Raw genomic sequence first — 11303 nt, forward strand, 5'->3', positions numbered from 1 at the left:
TCAGCACCAATCATGAACTCATTGCCGCCATTTTTATCTTATATAAGCAAAAAGATCCTAATATAAATATCAAAATGCGGTTCCACAGTATTTAGTTACGAACCACGAACTGCCACGTTTTAAGCTCTCGAGTGCCTGAGGAACAAAAACGATGCTGCAGGGCAAGGGCGGAGGTGTCTAGACCAGGGCCGGTCAAACTACAGCCTGAGGACTGGCCACCTGTTCTTGTAAACTGGCACACAGCTATGCTCGCTCATTTACATAGTGCCTATGGCTGCTTTCATGTCACAATGGTAGAGTAGGGTAGTTGCGACAGATACTATATGGCCAACAAACCCCAAAACACTTTCTCTCTGAGTCTTTAAAGAAGAAGTTTGCAGACTTCTAGTCTAGACAAATAGATGAGTCAAGTGTTGGCTAAAGGTCTCCAGTTCGCAAAGCCAAGAGAAGGACGGTTGGCTTTGCTGGTTGTCATATAGTGTGCAATTTTAGAGCCACCACAACTAACATTCCTATTTGCCTTATTCTGGAGCAGCAATATGAAAAGTAAAATTATGTCTGAATATCGTTTGTATGCTACCTGAACTTCTGAAGCATTGCTAGATTGCTCAAATGTGCATAAGCCATTTTACAAAACTTTTAAAAAGATGCAAATATTGGCGATCAGTAAAGTATTGGTATCATGCTTGGTGTCTGTGCAAAACCCTGCCATGCTCAAAACCATGTGCTGTAGTCCCATTCAAGTAAAACTCTTTAGTTTAATTATTTTCCCAATCTTTGAAACCAGTTTGAAGAGACACCAGAAATCTGTAGTTTAAGACATCAGACACATTTCTTAGCTGAGACTTCCAATGCCAACACGTTGGACCAATTCAGTAAAATATGCCATAAATTATATGACTGTTTTATTTGAATTAATGGAACACTTTCCACAGTGACAGGAATTGTTATCAGGAGTTCGAAAGCCAGACACAGGATCTAGCTTATTATTTATACATTGGAAATGGGTGTGAGTCTCGTCTTTGTGGCCGGGTTTGGTGGGTCTGGTCAGGAGTGCAGGTGGTGACAAAGAACAAAGCTAAAAGACCCAATGTCATTAAGATTATGGTCTCCATGGGTCTGAGTTAATCAACCTATACAAATGGAAGACAACTGGCCGGAACGATTCTGTACTGACGCGTGAGAAGGGATCTGGAGGTTCGGAAATGCCCCTTATTGGATATGGGTTACAATGAAGGCTCTTTTCTTCTCGTTTAAATATTAGGTAGATTATAAGTAACAGATATGATTATGGACTCTACCTGCAAATGTTATCTTATTAGATATCTGACTAATTGCAGCAGAAATGCCATCAGAGTACAGGTGCCCTAGGCTTCCTCTCTAGACTCAGTTTGGACCACTTGTGTGCTATCTAAGATTTAAATGGCTGGTATCTAGTTCTGTAATCATAACTGTCCTTTACCTAGATGAGTTTATAAAACTAGAAACAGTGGCTCTAAGAAGAAACAGTGTGTTAATGAAAATATCACTAAGAATTTAAATATGATTTCTGAGACTTGTGATAAAACATATTAGAGCTAAACAAATGAAAACATCACGACTCTTATTTTTTTAAAAAAATTCATCCTAATTATTAAATTTTTCCTTGCTTAAATAGTCCATCAGTTAGTCTTTTAGTTTTAGTATGTCTCACCATAGAATGAGACCTATAAATTGTAATCTTAAAGACACCCCTAATTTTTAATTTTAATTTTTATTTATTTTTTTAGGCAAGGCAACCCTTGGTTGACCTCACAGATTGCAAGGATCTTGTCAGCTTATAATCCTTTATATTTTTTTTTTATTTTTTACGTTTACAGCATCTGATCTTCCTAGGCGGTCTCCCATCTAAGTACTAACCAGGCCCAACCCTGCTTAGCTTCCGAGATCAGACGGGATTGGGCGTGTTCAGGGTAGCATGGTCATGGATAAGACACCCTCAATTTTTAAAGGATCGTCATAATAGGGCTAGTTTTCAGAAAAGATGACTCACCATTCTCATTTAGGAAGAGAAAGGTAAGATCTTTGTGGGAGGTTCATAAAAGATGTCTTAAAAAAAAAGATGAATGCTCTTAAATCTTTAGTTCAGGAGTAAGGTTGTGGGGTACAGCGTCTCTTTACAGGAAAGCACCTGACATCGCAAGCCATGTGGGAAGAGCAGCCTATGTGTTCTAGAGCCAAATCGTGGGCACACATTTTTGTGTGACGTTCCTGCTGGGGTAGCTGGTTACATGATCACGGGGGTGAAGTCCAGGATGTGCGGAACACTTTAAATTACATTCCATGAACACACCAGACTGTCGAAGCCTTGGCAGGCCCTACAGAGACGGAGGCGGGGCGGAGAACAGAAATGAGCCAGCGCGCAGGTCGGCGGTAGACAGCTGCTGACCGGAACGGAACACGTGCGATTGCCGGACAGGCGGTGTCGCGCGTCGGGCCCGCGGCCGCCCCCCTCGGTGTCTTACACGGCTTTCTTCTCTCCACTTTGGCTTTCTGTTGAGTCACTTCCCTCAGGCAAAGTTCCGTAGGATAAGCTGTTTGAACCTGGTTGTATTTTATCCAACATTTGTTTCCCTGTGGAGATAATCATCATAAAAAATCTTTTGAGCTCTTATAGAAAAATAAGTCTTAAGAATGTCTCCTGTATCTAGGCCATGTTTTATTGTCTTTTTTTCTTTTTTTTCATACTATGTGGTCACCTTCTAAACAGCAGAGATAAATGTCAAGAAAGAAAGGCCCTTGGAACGCCGTGTCCCCTGACATCTGATCACACACTGCGCGTGTGAGAGAGCTGTCTGTCTCCCCACCCCGCAGGCCCGCCACGCCGGGCACAGGAATCAGGTTGCACCCGTCGGGAGCTGAACATGAGGCCTTCGCCTGTCTCCAGAGCTGGTTCCCCCGTGTTCTGTCTCCTTTTCTGTGTTTAGCCTAACGCATACAACAACACAGAAAAAACAGTGTTTCATAGTGGCTTCTAAAGCTGTTACTGATTCTATGTATGGGGCTCTGTGAAATGAAAAAATAGAGGTAAAAATAAGTAGACCTATTTCCTACCAAAGAACTTCTAACCACACAAGTCAACTATGAGGCACACACGTGCCACGAATGCCAGTGCTTCCGTCTCAACTGATGTGATGGCTCAAATGTGGAAGGCAGCAGGGAATTCACAGGGTCTGTCTTCTCAGTCATAGGGAGGAGGCGTTAATGGTTTTGCTTCAAAGATTTGGTCGCAACAGAATGGTGGAGGAACGTGTGAAAACATCACTAGTCCTGTCTAGAAACCTATGGGTCAGCCCGAGTCCCTAGCAAAGCTGGAGGCTGTTTGGGGTGGTGGGCTGGGGAGGTGGCGAAGGCACGGAAGACTGTTGCCTTTGTTCTGTACACAGCTTCTGCTGTCTCCATGACGAGTTATTCTCAGTAAGAGCAGAGAACTGGAATGACGATACATGCTAAAAGGTCAGGATGCATGAGGTGAGGGGGAGGGGAGGGAGGCATTCATGCTTAGCGGAAGGGGAGAACGTCGCTCTTGGCCCCGCAGTGCGCAGGGCACTTCAGTCTTCCCCAGGAACGACTGCTCCTTAGCAGCCTAACCTCCTGTCTTTAGATACCCGCCCCCCACCAAAGGCTCTCCAGGAAGCGGGGGTGGATGCTGGTAGCCGGTCCCTACTCCTTTCCTACTTTTTTCTCATTTAAGGAAATTCACAGAGGAAATTCGCAACATCACCTAAATCAAGAAAACAGAGCAGTTCTTTTACATCCCCAGTGCTGTATTCAAAGCCGAGATTCAAACAAATGATTAACATTTACAGTCAAAATATCACCTCTGATATCATCATTTAATGTACATTTTTTTGAGGATATGAATTAGGGTTTATATTAATTTAATACCCAAAATAATACCAGCAATTATTAATTTATGAGGATAAAAATTTCTATTATAGTTTAAAGAATATACAGTTTTACCAGGGATATTTCCAAAATCAATGTAAGACTGTGACAAATGTTCCTTTTCTCGATTTCTTGTGACCAAAAACACACCAAGGAATGACAGAAAACACCTGTAAGAATAATATTAATAAAAAACACATGAACACTGACACAACTCATGGTGTTAAATAATTCAGCTCCATATTCTACATGATGACATATATTTCACTGGTTTTGTTCTTCCTGTTTCTCATGGTAAGCTGCCTAAAACTTGTCTTAACTGGTGCAGCCAATACTATTTGTCCCCAGAACCAAGACCTGGGCAGCTTCCAGTAAAACCCTGCCCCAGGTTTTTACCATCTGGAGGCTAATTCAGGCTCTAAACCTTTGAGCAGACATTAGGTCTTGTTTTCTATCCATGCATGCCCAGAACCATTACTGGCATGTAACATGAGCAAAACAATAATTTATTCTGTAATTTTCTAAGAAATTTGGTTATCCTTGGCCATAAGAATAGTCATACTTTCCAGATCCCAGAAGTTTAGCCTTGCCCAAATATCTTATGAAATTGGATTTTCAAGATAGATGGTTTCCTATGCTGAAAGCAGTCTGGGCTCAAGCCTGTGTAAGAAGGATCATGCAGAACAGCAGATCAAGAAGTAGCTATGCATTGATGGAGTGTCATTTGGAACCAGCAGGAGGTCCTATAGTGGGAGGTCCTATACCTTGGCGATAACCTGTCAAAGTTCTGCTTTCTGTTTGCAAGAATGCCAGCAATTATGCTTACCAAATCAGGAAAGGTGAAAGCTGGGTGCCCAGACACAAAAAAGGGGTATTACCAGTCTGCCGTTATTAGGTCCAAAGCTAGGGATTTGCCTGTCTTGGTCTTTTTTTCTAGGTGATCCTAGAGGTATCCATGGTTCCCTGATTGAGATCTAACACAGAGTCTCCCAAGAGCAAGGTAAGTCTGATATAGTATGAAAAGGTCCTGGAGTAGCTACTGGAGCCAGTGGATTAATCTTGACTTTGGCTGGAACTGAAAATTCTCAATGTCTCAAAACTCTCAGAGAGATACCTAAATCATAAAGTCAAAGACACTGAGCCCTGTGTAGGGTGTTAAACTGAAAAATTGCTTCTTTTAGGAGGAAATTGTTTTCTTATATTATTTTCCAATTTTCTATGCCTCAGCTACAATGCCAAAAATCCTACATAAAAGTAATAGCATTTCATATACCTTACCTCTGAGACATTTACTCACCCAAAAAGATATATAAATATAGTGAGGAAAGCTTCACCAAGGAATTCCTTATAAAATATGATACCTACAACAAGAATAGAAGACAAAATTAATTTTAGGGTAAGAATATAATAGCTACACATTGTTTTTCAAATTACGTTATATAGTATACCACCTTTATCCTCAGTTTTGCTTCTGTGGTTCCAATTACCCATAGTCAACTGCGGTCCAAAATAAAATGGAAAGTTCCAGAAATAAACAATTCATAAGTTTTAAATTGTGTGCTCTTCTGGGTAGTTGATGAAATCTTGCCCCCCCCATCTCCCTTCCCCCCCCCCCCACCCCCCGGCATGAATCATTCCTGTCGGGTATATCTGCACTGTATCTGCTCCCTGCCCATTAGTCATTTAGTACCCAGCTTGGTTTTCCGATCAACTGTTGTGGTTGGGCAATGCTTGTGTTCAAGTAACACTTATTTAATAATGACCCCAAAGAGAGGCTGTAAAGAGCTTTCTTCTAAGGGAAAAGGTATGTCTGAATAGGAAAAAACATAGTTCATACAGGGTTCAGTACTACTCATGGTTTCAGGCATCCACTGGGGGTCTTGGAAAATATCCCCCATGAGTAAGTGGAGAATACTGTATATTCTTTTTTCTAAGTATAGTTACCCTTAAAATGCACATTTAGTAGTTTAGTTTAAAAATATTTGCATGCCATACTTACATTTTCAATGATTCCAAAAAGAACATAGACTTATAGACTTTATATACTGCAAGTATCATTATTATAAAATCAAAATAATTAATATAACTTTTGCAAGTAGAAATTTCTTATCCAGTCCAGGATATGTCTGACTAGAAAATGCAATAAAACAAAACTCTAGTGACATTTTCCACCTACGGTTTAAGGCCAGGAGTTAGCAAACCTGACTTGAGAATCTAGGTGGACTCTGGGGCCTTTGACATAGTACTTGCACTTGAGCCCTGCTGCTGCCCATGCTTGGCTTGCACTTTGGCAACGCTCACTCAGGCACTGGAGAACACTGGAGCAACTGACATGCCACCCTATTACTCACTGCCAACCCCCTCTCCCATCTCCCATCTGGCCTTTTCTTTTGGGTGAAGGAAAACATGAATGTGTCATTTACTCTGATGAACTTTTCTCTCCTTGTTGGTCTTAATGATTTCTTCTTGGTCTAAGGTCCCAAAGTCTTCATAGAGTTTTTATTAAAAAGGGTATCTTTAAATTATATAGTACCTGTAATTAAATTTTGGTAAGTGTGGTGTTAGCCTTGCTAGCTTGGCAAATATTCATGAATATTTAGAATGGACATGAAGAAGCCATGTCCATTTCTAAAGAATATGTGTCAAATGAACATTTCTGAAGCATTTTTCATGTTATTACACTTTCTTATAACCATTTTAATGATTTCATGTTATTTAATAAGCTGATGCACCATAATCATTTCTCTAAGGGCATTTTAAGTTTCTATTCTTTTTTTTTTTTGCTTTAGTAAAGTAGCAATAAACGTCTGTGGATATATTTTCCTCAGTATCTTAGGATTTTTTTGTTGCTTGAAGTGGAATCTGTTTTAAAGAGTAGAGCATTTTCTTTTTTACAACTGTAGTAAAATACATATAACATAAAACTCACCATTTACAGTTCAATTGTGTTAAGTATATTCACACTGTTGTGCAACTAATCTCTGGGACTTTCAACTTGCAAAACTGAAACTCTCTACCCATTAAACAAGAACTCCCCATTTCCACCTCCCCCAGCCCTAGGCAATCACCTTTCGACTTTCCATTTCTATAAATCTGACAATTCCGGATACCTCATATAAGTGGAATCACACAGTATTTATCTTTTTTTGTGACTGGCTTACTTCAATTAGCATAATGTCCTCAAGTTTTATCCATGTTGTAACATATGTTAGAATTTCCTTCCTTTTTGAGGCTGAATATTTTATTATATGTATATACCATATTTTCTTTATCCATTCATCTGTTGATGGACATTTGGGTTGCTTCTACCTTTTGGCTACTGTGAATAATGTTGCTATGAATCTAGATACACAAATATCTGTCCAATCCAAGTCTCTGCTTTCAATTCTTTTAAACATATACCCAGAAGTGGAATTGCTAGATAGCTACTTCATTTACATTCCCACAGGGTTATAACTTTTCTACATCCTCACTAACATTTATTTCCTGTTTTTTTTTTTTTCCCCCCCCTAGGAATCATCCTAATGGGTAGAGGGGTGATATCTCCTTGTGGTTTTGATTTGCATTTCCCTCATAATTAGTAATGTTGAGCATCTTTGCAGGTGCTATTGGCCATTTGTATATCTTCTTTGGAGAAATTTTATTCAAGTCTTTTGCTCATTTTTTTAATTTGGTATTGTTGTTGTTGTTGTTGTTGTTGTGTTAAAGGACTGAAGAACAGAAACATTTTTAAGATTGTCTGTGAAACTCAGTACCATTCCAACCACAACTCTGTGAGTGTCTGTGATACTGCAGCCTTGTCGGCATTGGTTATTACAATCAAAATAACAAAATAAAGCCTTTACTAATTTAGTAGGAAAAATACAGTATCTCATTTTAGTTTTAATTTTAAGCTATATTTTTTGATGGAGGCAAAGAGAAGTTAGTCAAAAAGTTTCACCTCTATTCCACACTTCAGCAACATCGGACAAACTGTCACCGCTCCCAGAAGGTTCCAGCCTCCCTGACTTGTCAACAGCTCGGTGTGCAGAGCTGAGATCCAGCCCTGTGGGTCTTCCTACAACACCTTTTCAGGGGAACTACATTTTTTATACAGCTTTTAGCTCATTAATATTAACTATTAGGCTATATGTCATAATCCTTTTTGGTCTTATTCCTTATCTAATAATTCTAGGGCATCTAAACGTTCAATCTTGTCTTACTCTCTTTTATCAATAAACATAACATGCTAAAAAAAATTAGATGTCACGAGATGTAATCTTTCTTTTTAAAAGTATGGTTCAATTTTGGGAAACAGAAAATGTATTAATTACTTTAAAAAATTGCCCACTGGCAGTCACATTGTCTGCCATGAAATAAAATTAGGAAATAAAATCCCTAATTGCCTCCAAAATACATAAATTTTGCATTGAGAAATGAACTCTCAATATGGCTTATCCAATAAACCAAAGAACCAGGGCATACCAGTACCAAACCTAGGAATGATATTCCTGAATCTACTATGTTTTGGTTTGGACTAAGTTTCAAACTTATACCTTTTTTTAAAGACTATTGTGTCTGAGATATTTAAATTTTTTTCCCATAAAAATAAAAGAACTGCAGTGTTAAGAAAATAGAAGCCAGAACAGCAAAAGTAGTAGTTACTATTCTCTTCTGACCTCCTCTGGAACACCGGATTCTGCTTTGCACTCCACTCTCTGATCAAGCTGGTGAGGGCTTGGGAGGGAAGAGTTACTGGAACTGGGGATGTCTGGCTCAGAGACAAGACACACAAGGACTTTTCAGTTGCTCTGATTATCAAAAAGCCTGGCAAGGAGAAGACTCCAGAAAGCAGAACTAAGATGAATGTCTTGAATTCGCAAGGAGGCTAATTTTGTCTCCAACACAAGGAAACACTCTCTAATAATTAGAGCTCTACAAATAATTAGAGTATCCAAAATGGGACTGAACTGTCTCAGGAGGCAGAGAGCCCTGGGGAGAATTCACACAAAGTAGAATAACCTGTCCTAGAAAATCTAATAGAGGAAATTCAGACACTGGGTGGAAGCTGGGAGGACGTGACCTACACAGATCCTTATAACCTAAGGATTCCTTGATTTTTTCATTATGCTGTTGTTGGTGTAGAACACCTAAGTACAGAAAGACAAAAACTCACCCGCAATAATGGCACTGGTGGTAAAGAAAATATGGTTAACTGGCACCACCATTGTTGTATTGTAGAGTTTCGTGGCTTGATTCAGGAACCTAGAGCAGAAGGCACTTATTGAAGCTCTGGCTTTAAGAGATATTCAGCAGTAAGTTAACAACAATATCGAGAAATGCATGTTCTTCAGCTATAACTACAAAAGGAGAGGAAGTGCAGTAAAAGGGCATTTCCAATCAGCAGCCATAGCTTATATGCATCTGATGTATGAGATCAGATGTCAGGTTTTATGGTCTGTTTAAACCAACAACAGTAACAATGAAAAGCAATTAATCATATTCCGAGGCCACAGAAGTTTGAGTTGGAAGTGATTCAAGCTGCTGGACCGGTACCACACTGGGGCTGATTCATTACAATAGACCCTAGAATCTGTTAAATATCATATCTGGGGAATAGTGTAGCTATGCATTGACATGCCACGTGCCAAGAAAGAAGATGGAGAAGCAAAGGAATGTTTAATGTTTCAAAAACAATGCTCAGGGCTCCAGCTGCAGAGCACATGTGGGAATTCAGCATCTCATTTTGGCCACCAACATAATTCAGGTTCTCACAACTGCGCTGTGCTGCCCAGTTAGGGACTAGAACTTTATCTAAAGCAATGCTTTGCACTGACATCACCTGGGCATTTTTTAAAAGCATTAATATTTAGGTCCTATTCTTGAGCAATTGAAATGAATTATTTTTGAAGGTAAAGCCCACATGCGACTGTGCACGTATGAACATGTGTGCAGGTATGTATACATAAACAGTAGACATGTGTGCATGTATATATGCTCATGTATACATATATTACATATATGTATAACGAACTTTCTCAAGTAATTTTAGTGGGCACCAAGGCTGAAAGCCACACTTCTACAGTTCCAGTGTGTTCACACAGGCCTAGTATGAAAGATGCAGAGACTGAAATGAGGGTCATAAGAATGTAGTTTACCTTCAGTTGTATCCTCCTATAAATTCACAAAGCATAGTTTAAAGATAATGATGCTAACCACTACATTCCAAAAGGTAGTATAGCAGTACCAATTAATTCAGAAGAAGAAAGAGAGATGGAACAAGATAGCAAGATTTAAGTATTAGAAACACACTCAATCTCAAATGGAAATGACAAGGAAACAGTGACAAAATATTGAGTTTCTCCAGTAGTTTACCCTATTCTTTAAAACCACCTATGCTCAAATCTTAACAATTAGCGACTTTACTTCTAGCACCGAAGTAAGGAACCACTCTCTTCCTGAATATGGGCTCTGACTTCCTAGCTGGCACTGGGATGGTGCTGTTGCATAGCATTTTGGGGTAAACAGAAAACTTTCTGGTTGACTCTAGAGAACCTAGCAGGCCAAGGCATAATCATAATGTGAAATGCAGGGGAAGTGATTAGAGCAGATGGAGGTGGGGGGAGAGAAGAGCAGAAATTAAAAATGTTCCATGTCGCCACTATTAGGCCCCAAGAGAAACATAAAACAATCATTCCGCAATCCCATGGGTACAAAGCAAATTCTGGCCAAAGATGCAAAGTTCTGGGGAAAGGATTTCCCTCCCGGCCAAATGTCTGGATTTGTCCATCTCTGGGCGATTAACGATCGTGAGCTAAGAAGTGAAGGTGAAGGGTTCACGTATTTCCTATACTTAGAATGAAATCCTGGATGTGGACCTGCCCCTTTGATTTATTGCTAATGACAACCTGTGTACAATGGATATTAATTACAAGCAGAAGAGCATCAGGAAAGTATCAAAGTGCACTTAGCTGGATTAGGGCTGCACTTTAGAACTCACAAGATGTTAAGTAAAAAGTTCTTATTGAATGCGAAAGATAAAGCAAGGCATGTCGGCCGAGGATAAACTGTAGACCCTTCACCCTTCGAAATCAGTTGCATCTAATTTTAATTATCATCTAAAGCCAATAAAGATTAATGCTCAGAGAAGCACAGGAATGTTGAAAGATTAGTGGGGATATAGAAGCTAACTTACTTGACTTGGAAAACACAAGATGCTATCATGATGATAAACATGATATAGAAGATCGGATAAGTTAGCTGCATTTTATCCGTCACTGAAAAAGTGATCATGCCTGAGACAGCTTTTACTGAAATAACAGTCAATGAAGCTGAAAAAGAGAACAAAGAACACAAATAAAATAAATACCTAAGGTAGAATTATAAACAAATATCTT

At 39.4% G+C, this 11303-nt stretch overlaps 1 pseudogene; it reads right to left on the minus strand.

The window, feature by feature from the left end:
• Positions 1-1850: 1850 nt before the first annotated feature.
• Positions 1851-1969, minus strand: LOC118612206 (annotated as a pseudogene).
• Between the last annotated feature and the right edge of the window lie 9334 nt (positions 1970-11303).

Source organism: Rousettus aegyptiacus, unplaced genomic scaffold (genome assembly GCF_014176215.1).
Source record: "Rousettus aegyptiacus isolate mRouAeg1 unplaced genomic scaffold, mRouAeg1.p scaffold_m13_p_15, whole genome shotgun sequence".
NCBI lineage: Eukaryota > Metazoa > Chordata > Mammalia > Chiroptera > Pteropodidae > Rousettus > Rousettus aegyptiacus.